Raw genomic sequence first — 11,602 nt, 5'->3', positions numbered from 1 at the left:
TACTTGAATTTTTATATCTTTATTTTCTGATTTCAATTTCTCATTTTCTAATTTTGATTTGTCTAATTCTTCTAAGGGACAAGATTTAACCAAAATTATTTTTAAATTTTTAATCTCCTTTTCTAATTTGCAACAGTCTTTTGTTAATAGTTTAACAAACTTAAAGAGTTTATCGGGAGGAAGTGATCGTACCTCACTTACCTTGTCGATCTCGTTGTTCGTTTCTCCCCCTGAACTGCTGCTTTCTTCCGACGTGGCTCCCCCTTCATCGATGCTCTCGATGCTCATTTCGGAAGAGCTTGACTCACAATCGACGTCTTGATGACTTGCCATTAGCGCAAGTACGGAGAATGCCTCGACTTCCGACTCCGACGACGTATTATCCCACGTCGCTTTTAGGGCCTTTCGTTTTTGGATAGGCTTCTTACCCTTCTCCTTGTCCTTGTCCTTGTTCTTCAGCTTAGGGCAGTTATCCTTGACGTGCCCTTCTTCGTCGCAGTAGTAGCAACGGATCATCCTTTTCTTTTTCTCCTGCGGATGGTTTGTACATCTAGATTTACAAAGCTTCTTGAATCTTCTTACCATCATTACCATTTCCTCATCATCGAGAGAAGATTCTGACTCAGGTTCGTCTCTCGAAGCTTTGAGGGCGACGTTATTCTTGGGCTCCTTCGAACCTGCACATCTTGATTCGTGCACTTCAAAAGTCAAGAAAAATTCTTCTAACGAAATCTTTTCTAAATCTTTAGAAATGTAAAAGGCATCTATTAATGATGCCCATTTGGTATTTCTAGGAAAGGAATTCAAAGCATACCTTAGCGAATCTCGGTTACTTACATTTTCTCCGAAATTTGAGAGTCCGGTGATGATCTCCTTGATTCTCGAGTGCAGGTGCGCAACCATCTCGTCTTCCCCAAGTCGCAGGTTGGTGAGCTGATTGCAAAGTAGATCTCTTCTAGCGAGCTTGGCTTCGGACGTCCCTTCGTGCAGCTCGAGGAACTTCTCCCAAAGTTCCTTTGCCGAGTCGTAGTTCCCGATCCTGTTGACTTCTTGAGGTGGAAGAACACTTAGCAGATGGTATTCTGCTTTGCCGTTCGCCATGAAGTCGGCCTGCTCCTTTTTCGTCCAATTGTTTTTCTCCTTACCTTCCGGTGTTGTAAAACCAAATTCCATTGTAAGCATTAATTCAAAATTGGTGGTAAAGAATACCTGCATCAGCTTTTTCCAAGTGGTGAAATCCCCTTCGAATTTCGGTGGGTGGATGCTTGGTCCAGCCATCTCGTTGCTTCGTTCGACAATTAGTCCTCCTGAAGCGCCTCGGCTCTGATACCACTTGTAGGACCATTGCGACCGACTAGAAGGGGGGGGGGGTTGAATAGCCCTGTAAAAATAAAACACAACCCTTCCCGACTTTTCAAACTAATACTTGCATATAAAATAGAAAAGCAATAAATCAAAACAGAAAAAGACGAGGCACCATATGTTTACTTGGTTACAACCGGGGAGGTTGTTAATCCAAGGAAAATTATCGCACTACTATCTCCTTCAGGCAGAGAAGCCTCTTTTACAGCAATGTAGGCACAGAAAGAAAGAAGCTAATCTAAACAGTGGAAATGCACAAGCGTTGTTACAATTTCTGAACTGATTGAAAAGTTTCTGGATCAAGGCTATATTTATAGCCTTGGTCGGGGAGCCTGGAAGGGTTCCAGGTGCCCTGGGGGGATAAAACTTTATCCCCCAATGTTCAGATCACGTTTGACACGATCTGGTCAACAAACCAGGTCTGGGCACTCGGAAGGATTCCGGGCGCCCCGGAGCCTAAAGTTAACCGATGTTGACTTTTCATCCGGGGACCACTGCTCTGGTTCAGTTCGCCTCGGTCCGGGTTTTCAGCTTCGGATCCGCTTGCTTGAGTGATCTCTGTCATTCGGAAAAGGGCTCACCCGATCCCAACTTCCGGTCTTCTCGAGCGGGCTTCCCTTCGGCTTCTCGTCCCTCGGAATCGCCACGTGTTTCCTTTTCATCCGCCGGCGTACTCATCCGCAGTCTTCGTCCCTCAGACGCACCGCAAGCTGTCCTTCTCACTAGCTGCGTCTCTTGCTCCTCAAGCAGTCTTCCGCTCCGGCTTTCGTCCCTCGAAACCACCGCACGCTTCCTTCTCATCCGCCGGTGTACTCTTCCGCAGCGCCTCGTCCCTCGGACGCACTGCGTGCCGTCCTTCTCGTTAGCTGCGTCTTCCACTCGACTACCTGTGCTCCTAAGCTCCTGCACACTTAGACACCAGGTTAGTAACACATAGGCCCTAACTTAACTTGTTGATCACACCAAAACAAACTTGGGGTTCCAACATGTTCTAGGAGTTTTGGTTTCTTTGTAATGTTATTCAATGTAATGATCTACTAAATCTTATTTCTCAATTGTCCATCATTTGTATAAGATTGCCGATTCCCTCTTGCAATAGACAACCGGCCTAGGACTGAAATATATCTAAATTCGATCAATTAGGAATGAGCCCTATGTTATCTTTACACGAGCTTGCTTGTCACGTGCGTCCCTCGGAAAATCAACATAGAAATCCGCTACTTCTCAATCTCATTAAGATATTAAGATTAATACATCCAATCTATCCTACCCTCTTGAAATACCTAATTTCTCTCTCAAGATTACCTCTCAAACATCCTTACACGGGCATGTTCCTATCACGAACGTCCATCGGAAAATCAAATGAGACGCAATCCATACAAGATCCACAAGATATTCAAACATTCAATCAAATATGGTAATTAAGCCCTAATCACAACAATCCACACAAGAAAGAATAGATACAAAACAGGGCAAAATCATAGAAATAGGAATCTTGGCAAATCCACAAGAGTTTACATCAAATATTCATTACAAATACTCCCTCCATCCTAGATAAAGAGATCTAATCCATGGAACAAGGAAAGAATCCAAAAGAAGAAGAAAAGATAAACATCTTGATCCCCAAATCCAAGAAAGAAAGGGAAGAAAAGCTTATCTACGATGAAGAACCGTCTTCGGATCCAATCCTCGCTCTCCGGAGTCGAAACGTTGAAGATACGCCCTTAGAATCGCCGGAATCCCTCCAAGAAGGTAGAGGAATGCCCAAATCTTGAATTCCCCCCAAAAAGGGAGAAGATCCCTCTTCAAATCTTGAAGAAACCTTTATATAGAGGTGAGGTTCGGGCGCCACACAGCCCTGAGGCATGGCCATGTGAGGTTCACACGGCTAGAGCCATTTCCTTCTCTGCCAACATTACACGACCGTAGCTTGCTTCTGCCAACGCTCCCCTTGCACGACCGTGTAGATCTACACGGCCTGCACTGGCTCCGCCTCTGGAAACTTGGCACGACCATGTGTGGTACACGGCCAGGGCCCTCTTGCTCACTGGAAATCCTGGAGGGTTGTGTGAGGTACACGGCCAGGGCCTTCCTGGTCTCTGGAAATCTCACATGGTGGTGTGGTGTACACGGTCAGGGCTCCATCTGGCTTCAAATCTTTACACGACCGTGTGAGGTTCACACGGCCTGGGCAACTTCCATATCTGCCGCATCCACACGGCCAAGGAACTCCACACGACCTGGGCAACCCCCCATGGCAGGGTCGTGTGAGGTACAAGAATGGTGCCTTCCTCCTTTACTTCGCTTGCGGATTTGGCTTTAAATACGAAACCTTCACCAATTTCGACTCCTGTGTACAGAAAATGCACAAAAGCATATCTCCAAACAAAAAGAGTAAATATGCTAAAAGGAAAGTTGGAAGTATAAAAATACGTAGACAAAGCATGTGTAAAATATGTGAACGTGCGTCAAAACATGCTAAACAAGTGTATACAATCTATGCACATCACACCCCCAGATTTAAACCTTTGCTTATCCTCAAGCAAAATGCTGCAATCTAAATTTATATGTTCTACAATGCTCTCATATCCCTAATGTATTCTCCTAACTCTATCAAAAAGTTTCATTAGTAAGCATGATCATGAAAACAAGTTAAGTTTGGCTCAAGCATAAGTACCCTATGCATAGTGCAAATAAAACAACTCAAAACTCTTCAAGTTTCAATCTATGTCCTTGTCAAGTCGTCATTAAGTTTGAATTCCTAATGATTCCAGTGATAGACAAGTAACCAGTGATAGGTACTTACTTGTCACACACTTGGTTCATATTTCTCAATCAACCAAAGGTCCCAAAGGCGTGCTCAATCTCAAGAGAAGCTAAGCAGTCATTTCCCCAGTAACCTAACTCGGTCTCAAAGGGTGACTAGCTAGATTCCACTCACGATAATTATTTTTTATATCCCTTATTCACTTTTTTTCTTTGCTTTTTTTTCTTCACATTTTTTTTCATAAGTATTTGCATTGTGCAAATCTTATTCACAAGTGTACTTTTAGCACAAATGTTGGGATATTTTGATTTTTTTCAAATGAGCTTACATGAGTTGAGCCTCATCCAGTAACCAAAATGAAGTTTGAGAAATCACCATGGAAACCAAGTACTAAACAAACAAGATAAATCATGACTATTTCAATGAAATCAACCATTCAAGCATCAAGTATAGGTGTAGTGAAGATAAGATTCTTAAGGTCAAGCCAAGACTAAAACTTATCTCCATAAGATACTTAGCTTATTTCATGCTACCCAAGATAGAGAAAAGAGGTACATTAAGCATACTACTAGCATCACTTAAAACATCATGAATCTAGATAATGAACGTGCTAACATTTAATCTTGAAGACAAGAAAGCATATAAGTTAAGTTTTGATGTTCTCAAGATGTATGCCACAAGATTTTTCAAAAGATAGTCAAGTGACTATCAAAACAAGCAATCAAAGCAAGACAATTGAAATAAAGTGCAGAACAAAAACTAAACATGCAAAAAAAAGCAAAATCTGAAAACTAGAATGCAAAAAGAAAAATCAGATAGGTTCGACACCCCCCTCCCCCCCCCCCCCCCCCCCCCAGACTTAAACTTTTCATCGTCTCGATGAAATCAATATGGTGGAGGAGGTGGAGGTGGAGGTGGAGGAGGACGAGGAAAAGGATGCCTACGACGTGGTTGCCCAATGGGAAAGCTAGGGAAACCAAGAGTTTCACTCAGGATTATATGATACTCAAACAAAGCATCTACTTGTTGGCTAGTGACACTCATGCTTTACATAAAATCTCTCATTCTAGCTTGATCCATATCATAATCCTGGACAAATTCAGCCACTTGACCTTGAAAATTCCTCGTGGATTGAAAATGCTCTTGTACTTCTCTAAACTGATTATCTGATAAAGAGAAGCAACCTTCCAACATTCTTCGTTGGACATCATGCTTCTCATGAAGCGATTCTAGAGATGTACGAAAAATCAGAAAATTCAAAACTGGAAGAACCCGCACCATAGGCAAAAGAATGCCTAGCAGGATCTGGGTGTCCGGAAGGCTGCGGGTATCCAGATGTCGAGGGCTCAATATGTGGCTCTGTGTCTCCGGATATGGAGGGGACATTTTCGGGGTCTACATCAGTGATTACCCAATTAGCTGGGTTGCGAATTGAAGTTCGATTAGGAAAAGGAAGAGGTAAAGGAAAACCATTCCTTCTAGGAAATGTGAAACCGTTCTCATCCCGAATAATCATTTTCATAGCAAGACATGCATCCATGTCGATTATGTCATTGCCATGAATAACTTCCAACCCATCTAAATCAAGTTCCAAGTTAATTTCTATTTGAGTAATCAACCCACCAAAACTATTGATCCCGAAGACGCCCTCACAACTCTCACTAAGGTTTGCAGAAAATGAAAACCGGAATCCAAATCGACCTTATACAACATAGCCCATAGAGCATAGAATTCTACTTTCTTAACGAATCCATCACTTTCCCCTCTACCAAAAATAGTTTTGCTCATGACTCGATGCAAATATCTAAAAACAGGGTTTTGCATGTGAGAAGCCTTGGCTCTAGAGGGCTCATAGGGATGATCTAATCCGGTGATAGAATTCCAAAAATTGTTCCAATTAAATCTAAAGTCAAACCTCGGATAACTACTGAAAGACAATTCAAAACAAGTGTTAAAATCACTAAATATCCATTGAAATTCTTGATTCATTAATCTAAAGGTTATCTTGCCAACATAATCATCCTCATTGGCAAAATGGACATCTAGTGAACTTAGAAACTCCAAAACAAGGCAAGGATAAGTAGGAAGATGTGTGTACAAGATATCACTCCAATCTAGGAACCCAATCATCCAATCTATATCGTCTCTAATTCCCATCATATCTAAAACAGTTGGGTCCATATACCTAGTACACACGATCTTTCTATTGAAAAGAATTGTAAATCTAGTTATTTGATCATCATTTCTAAATACAATATTAAATTCATTGTCATTACCTTCGTTGCGTGAGGTCCTCTTTCCTTTGCCTTGCACTGGTTGTTTCCCTTTGTCTTTGGATGGGTCTTTCCCTTTGTCTCCACCATTAGATCCACCACCACCCTTGCGAAGTCTCTTCAATAGGTTGGACATATTGTCAAGTTTGAGCAAGGAAGGGTACTGTTTATAGTTGGAGGAACTAGATCTTGAAGAAGTAGATCTCGGAAAACAAGATCTTAGGTTAAGAAAGTGGAGATCTTAAGTCCAAGAGAAAAGAAGAATCTAAATCTAGATGAAGTTTGTGGAAAAGAAAGGGTTTTAGGTCTAGATCTGAAAAGGTTTGGAAGAAAGGTTGAAGAAGAGAGGAATTATGGAGGGAAGAAGGTGTTGAGATGAGGAGGGTGTGTGGGGGACACAACCTGGATCTGGCCGTGTATAGAAGACACGACCTGAATAGGTTTCTCCACACGGGCCGTGTAGATCTACACGGCCACTGCCTTCTCCTTCTCGGGTATCTTTGGACGACCGTGCCTGGGACACGACCTCACCAGCCTCCTTCTCTAGAATCAGCACACGGCCAGTGCATACTTCTACATTGGCTCCTTAACACGGTCGTGTGTGAGATACGACCGAGAAGTTCTCCTCCTCTGGATTTTTCACACAGCCGTGTCTGGGACACGGTCATGCACCTTTTCTTCTCTGGAGACTCCACACGGTAGTGTCATGTAGACACGGCCCAAGCATCTCCCTTCTCTGCACCATAAGCCTGGCTGTGTACCACACACGACCATGCTCTGTTTTGCTCCAATTGATGCTTCTCCTCCTTTCTAGCTCTTCCAACACTTCCATGCCCATGAAGAAGTCATGGCCAGCTCATGGAAGTGAAATTTCGACCTAAAAATAAAGCAAAAACAAAGTAAAAACACTACTAATGAACAATAGAAATATGGAATGAAACTAATTAAAAAAAACCCTTGGGTTGCCTCCCAAGAAGTGTTTGTTTAAGGTCTTTAGCTCGACCAATCTTGATTACTCCTCTCTTTTCCTTGCCCTTGGAGGGCACACATAATTGTCATTTTTATTGGGAGGTCTTCTCCCAACATCTTCCACCACATTATTCTCTTCATTTGGTGGCCTCCCATGAAGATGGAAGTTCCATTCCTCCAGTTTGTAAATGCTTGCCCTGCTATAAGCATTCAACAGAGAAGAGACATGGTTAGAGGCATTAGATAAATCATATTCCAACCATTCCTTACCAATCACCAAAGATAGTTTATGGTTTTTAACATCTATAATAGCTCCTGCTGTAGCAAGGAATGGTCTTCCCAATATGATAGGGATTTTTTAGTCCTCCTCCATGTCTAACACAACAAAATCTGTGGAAATTATACTTCCACCTACTTCTACCGGCACATCTTCAACGATACCCATAGGGTACCTGCAGGAGTGATCAGCAAGTTGTAGTGCCATGGTAGTAAGTTTAAAATTTTTGAGACCTAATTTATTACAAATGGAATAAGGAATGAGGCTAACACTTGTCCCCAAATCACAAAAAGCTTTCTCAATAAATTCAGTTCCTATATTGTAAGGAATATAAAAGCTTCCAAGGTCTTTCAACTTTGGGGAAGTGTTCTTTTCAAAAAGAGCGTTGCATTCCTTTGTAAGTACAATGGCTCTATATCTCCTTTTCTTCTCTTATTTGACATGATGTCCTTCAGGAATTTGGCAAACTTGGACATTTGAAGGACTGCATCAATGAGTGGTACTTCAACACATATTTTTTTTACCTTCTCCAAGAATTTGCCAAACTTTTCATCCTTCTTCAACATAATAAGTCTTTGAGGAAAAGGGACTGTTATACTTTGATGGTTAAGCGGAAGAGTCTCTTCAACCTTAGTGGTACTCTCCTCATCAACTTGAATATGATTTGGTGCTAGAGGAGAGAGCTCTTCTTCAATGTGCATCCCTTTTGGAGCAGCCACTTGGGGATCTCCCAAGGTCCATCCACTCCTAAGCTCAATTCTATTGCAGTGCTCCATAGAATTGACATCAGGCTTGCCAGGTAATTGTCCTGGTGCTCTAGAAGATGAGGAAGCTAGTTGGGCAATCTGACTTTCTAGAATCTTTTGATGTCTATCATAATTATCTATTCTCTGAGTAAGTTTTAAAATGTCTTGTTTCATTTCATTCTGATTAGACATAATTTCTTCAAACATCTTTTCAATTTTAGACATAGGAAAGCCTTGAGAAGATTGTTGCTGAAAATTCTGCTGCCCGGACTGAAAATTAGGTCTTGCCCCCATAGATGGTTCTTGATCTTGATTATTTCTATAAGAAAAATTTGGATGACTTTTCCATTCAGGGTTGTAGGTATTTGAGTATGGGTTGTTATGCCTTTGATTGAAACCCATGATTGCATCATATTGCTCTAATTGATTGATTTGTGTAGTGATAGCTCCTAATGGACATGAGTCATTTGAATGTTCAGAATTCCCACATACTTTACAAGAAGAAACAACGACATTGACTATATTTGAAATAGCTCCCATATTCTCAAACCTTTTTGTAAGAGCATCCAGTTTTGCAGCCAATAAGGTCACTGCATCAACATCAAATTTTCCTGATGCTTTTGTTGTTGGGTTCATACAAGAATAGCCACCACTTCTCTCATTAGCCCATTGATGGTGGTTTTGTGCTACACTTTCAATTATCTCGTCGGCTTCATCCAAGCTCTTATTTATAAGTGCCCCTCCAACAGCTGAATCCAGGTACACTTTTGTATGATAATTAATGTCGTTATAAAATGTATGTAGCACTAACCACCTTTCCAAACCATGATGTGGGCATTGTCTCAGCATACTATTGTATCTATCCCAAGCTTCAAATAAAGATTCAGAGTCCGCTTGTTTGAAGCTTGCAATAAGATTCCTCATATGAGCTATTTTACTTGGAGGATAGAATTTGTCAATGAATTGTTGCTCACATTGCTCCCATGTGGTGATGCTATTTGGAGCCAAAGAATTCAGCCATTGCTTGGCTCTATCTCTCAAAGAAAACCCAAATAATAGTAGGCGCACTGCCTCTGAAGGAACACCATTCATTTTTATTGTGCCGCATATTTCATAGAAGACTTCCAAATGTTGATTTGGGTCTTCATGGGGTCCTCCACCAAATTGATTTTGCTGCACCATAGATATAATTGCAGGTTTGATCTCAAAATTGTCTGCTTCAACTGAAGGCCTTGAAATACTAGATCGAAACCCCCTAGCATAAGGTGTTGCATAATCCTTTAGTGGTCTATTCGCCATGATAGAATGTTCTTGTTCTTCTTGTTGTCTTTGCAGAATTTTTCTTCTATGAAATGTTCTGTCTATCTCGAGATCAAGAGGAAGAAGTTCTCCTGCAAAGTTAGATCTTCGCATACACAAGAACAAGATGGCAAGATATGTTTATGATCCGGCAGTAAGGATGGGGGACCCCCTTGAGGGGAGTCAATGACACGTAGAGGTCAACAGTCAAAAGGGTCAGCATGAGGTTTGACCGACCGGAGAGGGGTTGGGTCGACTGGCTGAACGGGTCCGGGTGGAATCAAAGATAACCCGACGGGGAGTCAGGTTTCCGACGCTCATGGTGAGCAGAGTCGTCGGGCCGAGCGGGTAGCCCGCTCGGCCGAGGCATAAAGCAGCAATGCTGTGAAGGAAGTCTCAGCCGAGCACGTGACCGGGCATCTTCCCGGTCGGACTGATGCCTGCTGAGTGGAAGGACGCTCAGCGCGAGGAAAGAGGAGACAAAAGGATAAGGGAACATTGGGAAACATCTTCTGACAACAGGCATGTTCAACGACCAGGTCATACGCAGAATCTTACGACGGAAGGTTCTGCCGTCCCATCAGAGAGGTTCTTGGACTGTAACAGTATGGTGTCGGGCATGCTCCTCTGGTAATCCCATACTAAGGTATAGGCAAAGGACACGTGTATGCCTCGGTAGGTGTGCATAAGCCTCCCCACAGCTCTATATAAGAGCCCTCAGACTTCGCCAGAGGTACGCAATCTCTCATATTCTGAGCCACTTCATAATTTTCCTCTTGCCTGACTTGAGCGTCGGAGGGTCATCGCCGGGAACCCCTTCCCAGCCCGACTTCCTTGCAGGTTCGCCGGAGATCCTTATGACTGGTCGGAGATCCACGTCATCTTCAGGAAGAGCGCCACGTCCCCAGCGTCCATCGACTCAGCGTTCGGACAGGATCATTTTACAAAAGAAAAAGAAAGAAAGAGACTAAATCAAAAGAAAACAGAGAAAAGTTAGACAAGAATGTTAGAATCAAAATGCAGAATTAGAGTTACAACAAAAGGAATTGACAAGAATGTTATACAAGAAAGGAAAAACTTATGAAAACAGAATTCTAAAAGTTAGATTACAACTATACAAATGAAATGAGAAGTTATGTCTAGTCTAACTCAATTGAAAATCCCTAATGTTATAGCGCAGTCCCCAGCAACATCGCTAAAAACTTGTTGACCTCCGCAAGTGTACGGATATGTCGCAAGCAATAATAAAAGATATCAAATCCACAGGGACTAGAATAAGCACTAAAGATGTCTCAAAGCGAGTTAGCTAAACAACCAATCAATTGATTTACAAAGTCTAAGTGTAACTATGAAATGTAAACAAAGAAATGAAAGAATAAGAAACAAGAATAAGGGCAATGATAAAGGTATGTTCTAGGAGTTTTGGTTTCTTTGTAATGTTATTCAATGTAATGATCTACCAAATCTTATTTCTCAATTGTCTATCATTTGTAGAAGATTGTCGGTTCCCTCTTGCAATAGACAACCGGCTTGTTAGTTAGAGCCCTAGAGCCAATCATTTGATGATTATTGTATGGACTCATTGTATCGTATTCTTATATATATAAATAAAGGCATTTGTTTTGGTTATTATACTTACTTATATTGGTGCCAAATAACTAAGTATAATAGCTTCCTTGAGTAGAAGGTTCTTACCTATATCAATCGATTGGTTGAATCGATAGTGAGATGATATAGGGAATACTACTCTTAATCAATCTAGAACGTTCTATGCCTCACATTGATCAATCTAGATGTCTAGGATAGAAGAGCACTTGTCATATATTGTGAGGAGTCACAATTAGTAGTCACAAGGTGATGTTGGATCTCAACATTCTTGTAACTTGGGTAGTAATGATGTGTTGCTAGA

The 11,602-nt window shown here is 41.7% G+C and overlaps 1 non-coding gene across 1 annotated transcript; it reads left to right on the top strand.

Annotated features, from left to right (window-relative positions):
* Positions 1 to 9,214: 9,214 nt before the first annotated feature.
* Positions 9,215 to 9,320, top strand: LOC122039298. Its single transcript, XR_006128150.1, has one exon. It is a non-coding gene; the product is annotated as a small nucleolar RNA R71 (small nucleolar RNA).
* Positions 9,321 to 11,602: the final 2,282 nt, after the last annotated feature.

Source organism: Zingiber officinale, chromosome 1A, assembly GCF_018446385.1.
Source record: "Zingiber officinale cultivar Zhangliang chromosome 1A, Zo_v1.1, whole genome shotgun sequence".
Taxonomy (NCBI): domain Eukaryota; kingdom Viridiplantae; phylum Streptophyta; class Magnoliopsida; order Zingiberales; family Zingiberaceae; genus Zingiber; species Zingiber officinale.
Note: the sequence above shows the minus strand (reverse complement) of the source record. Positions and strands in the feature narration are given on the sequence as shown.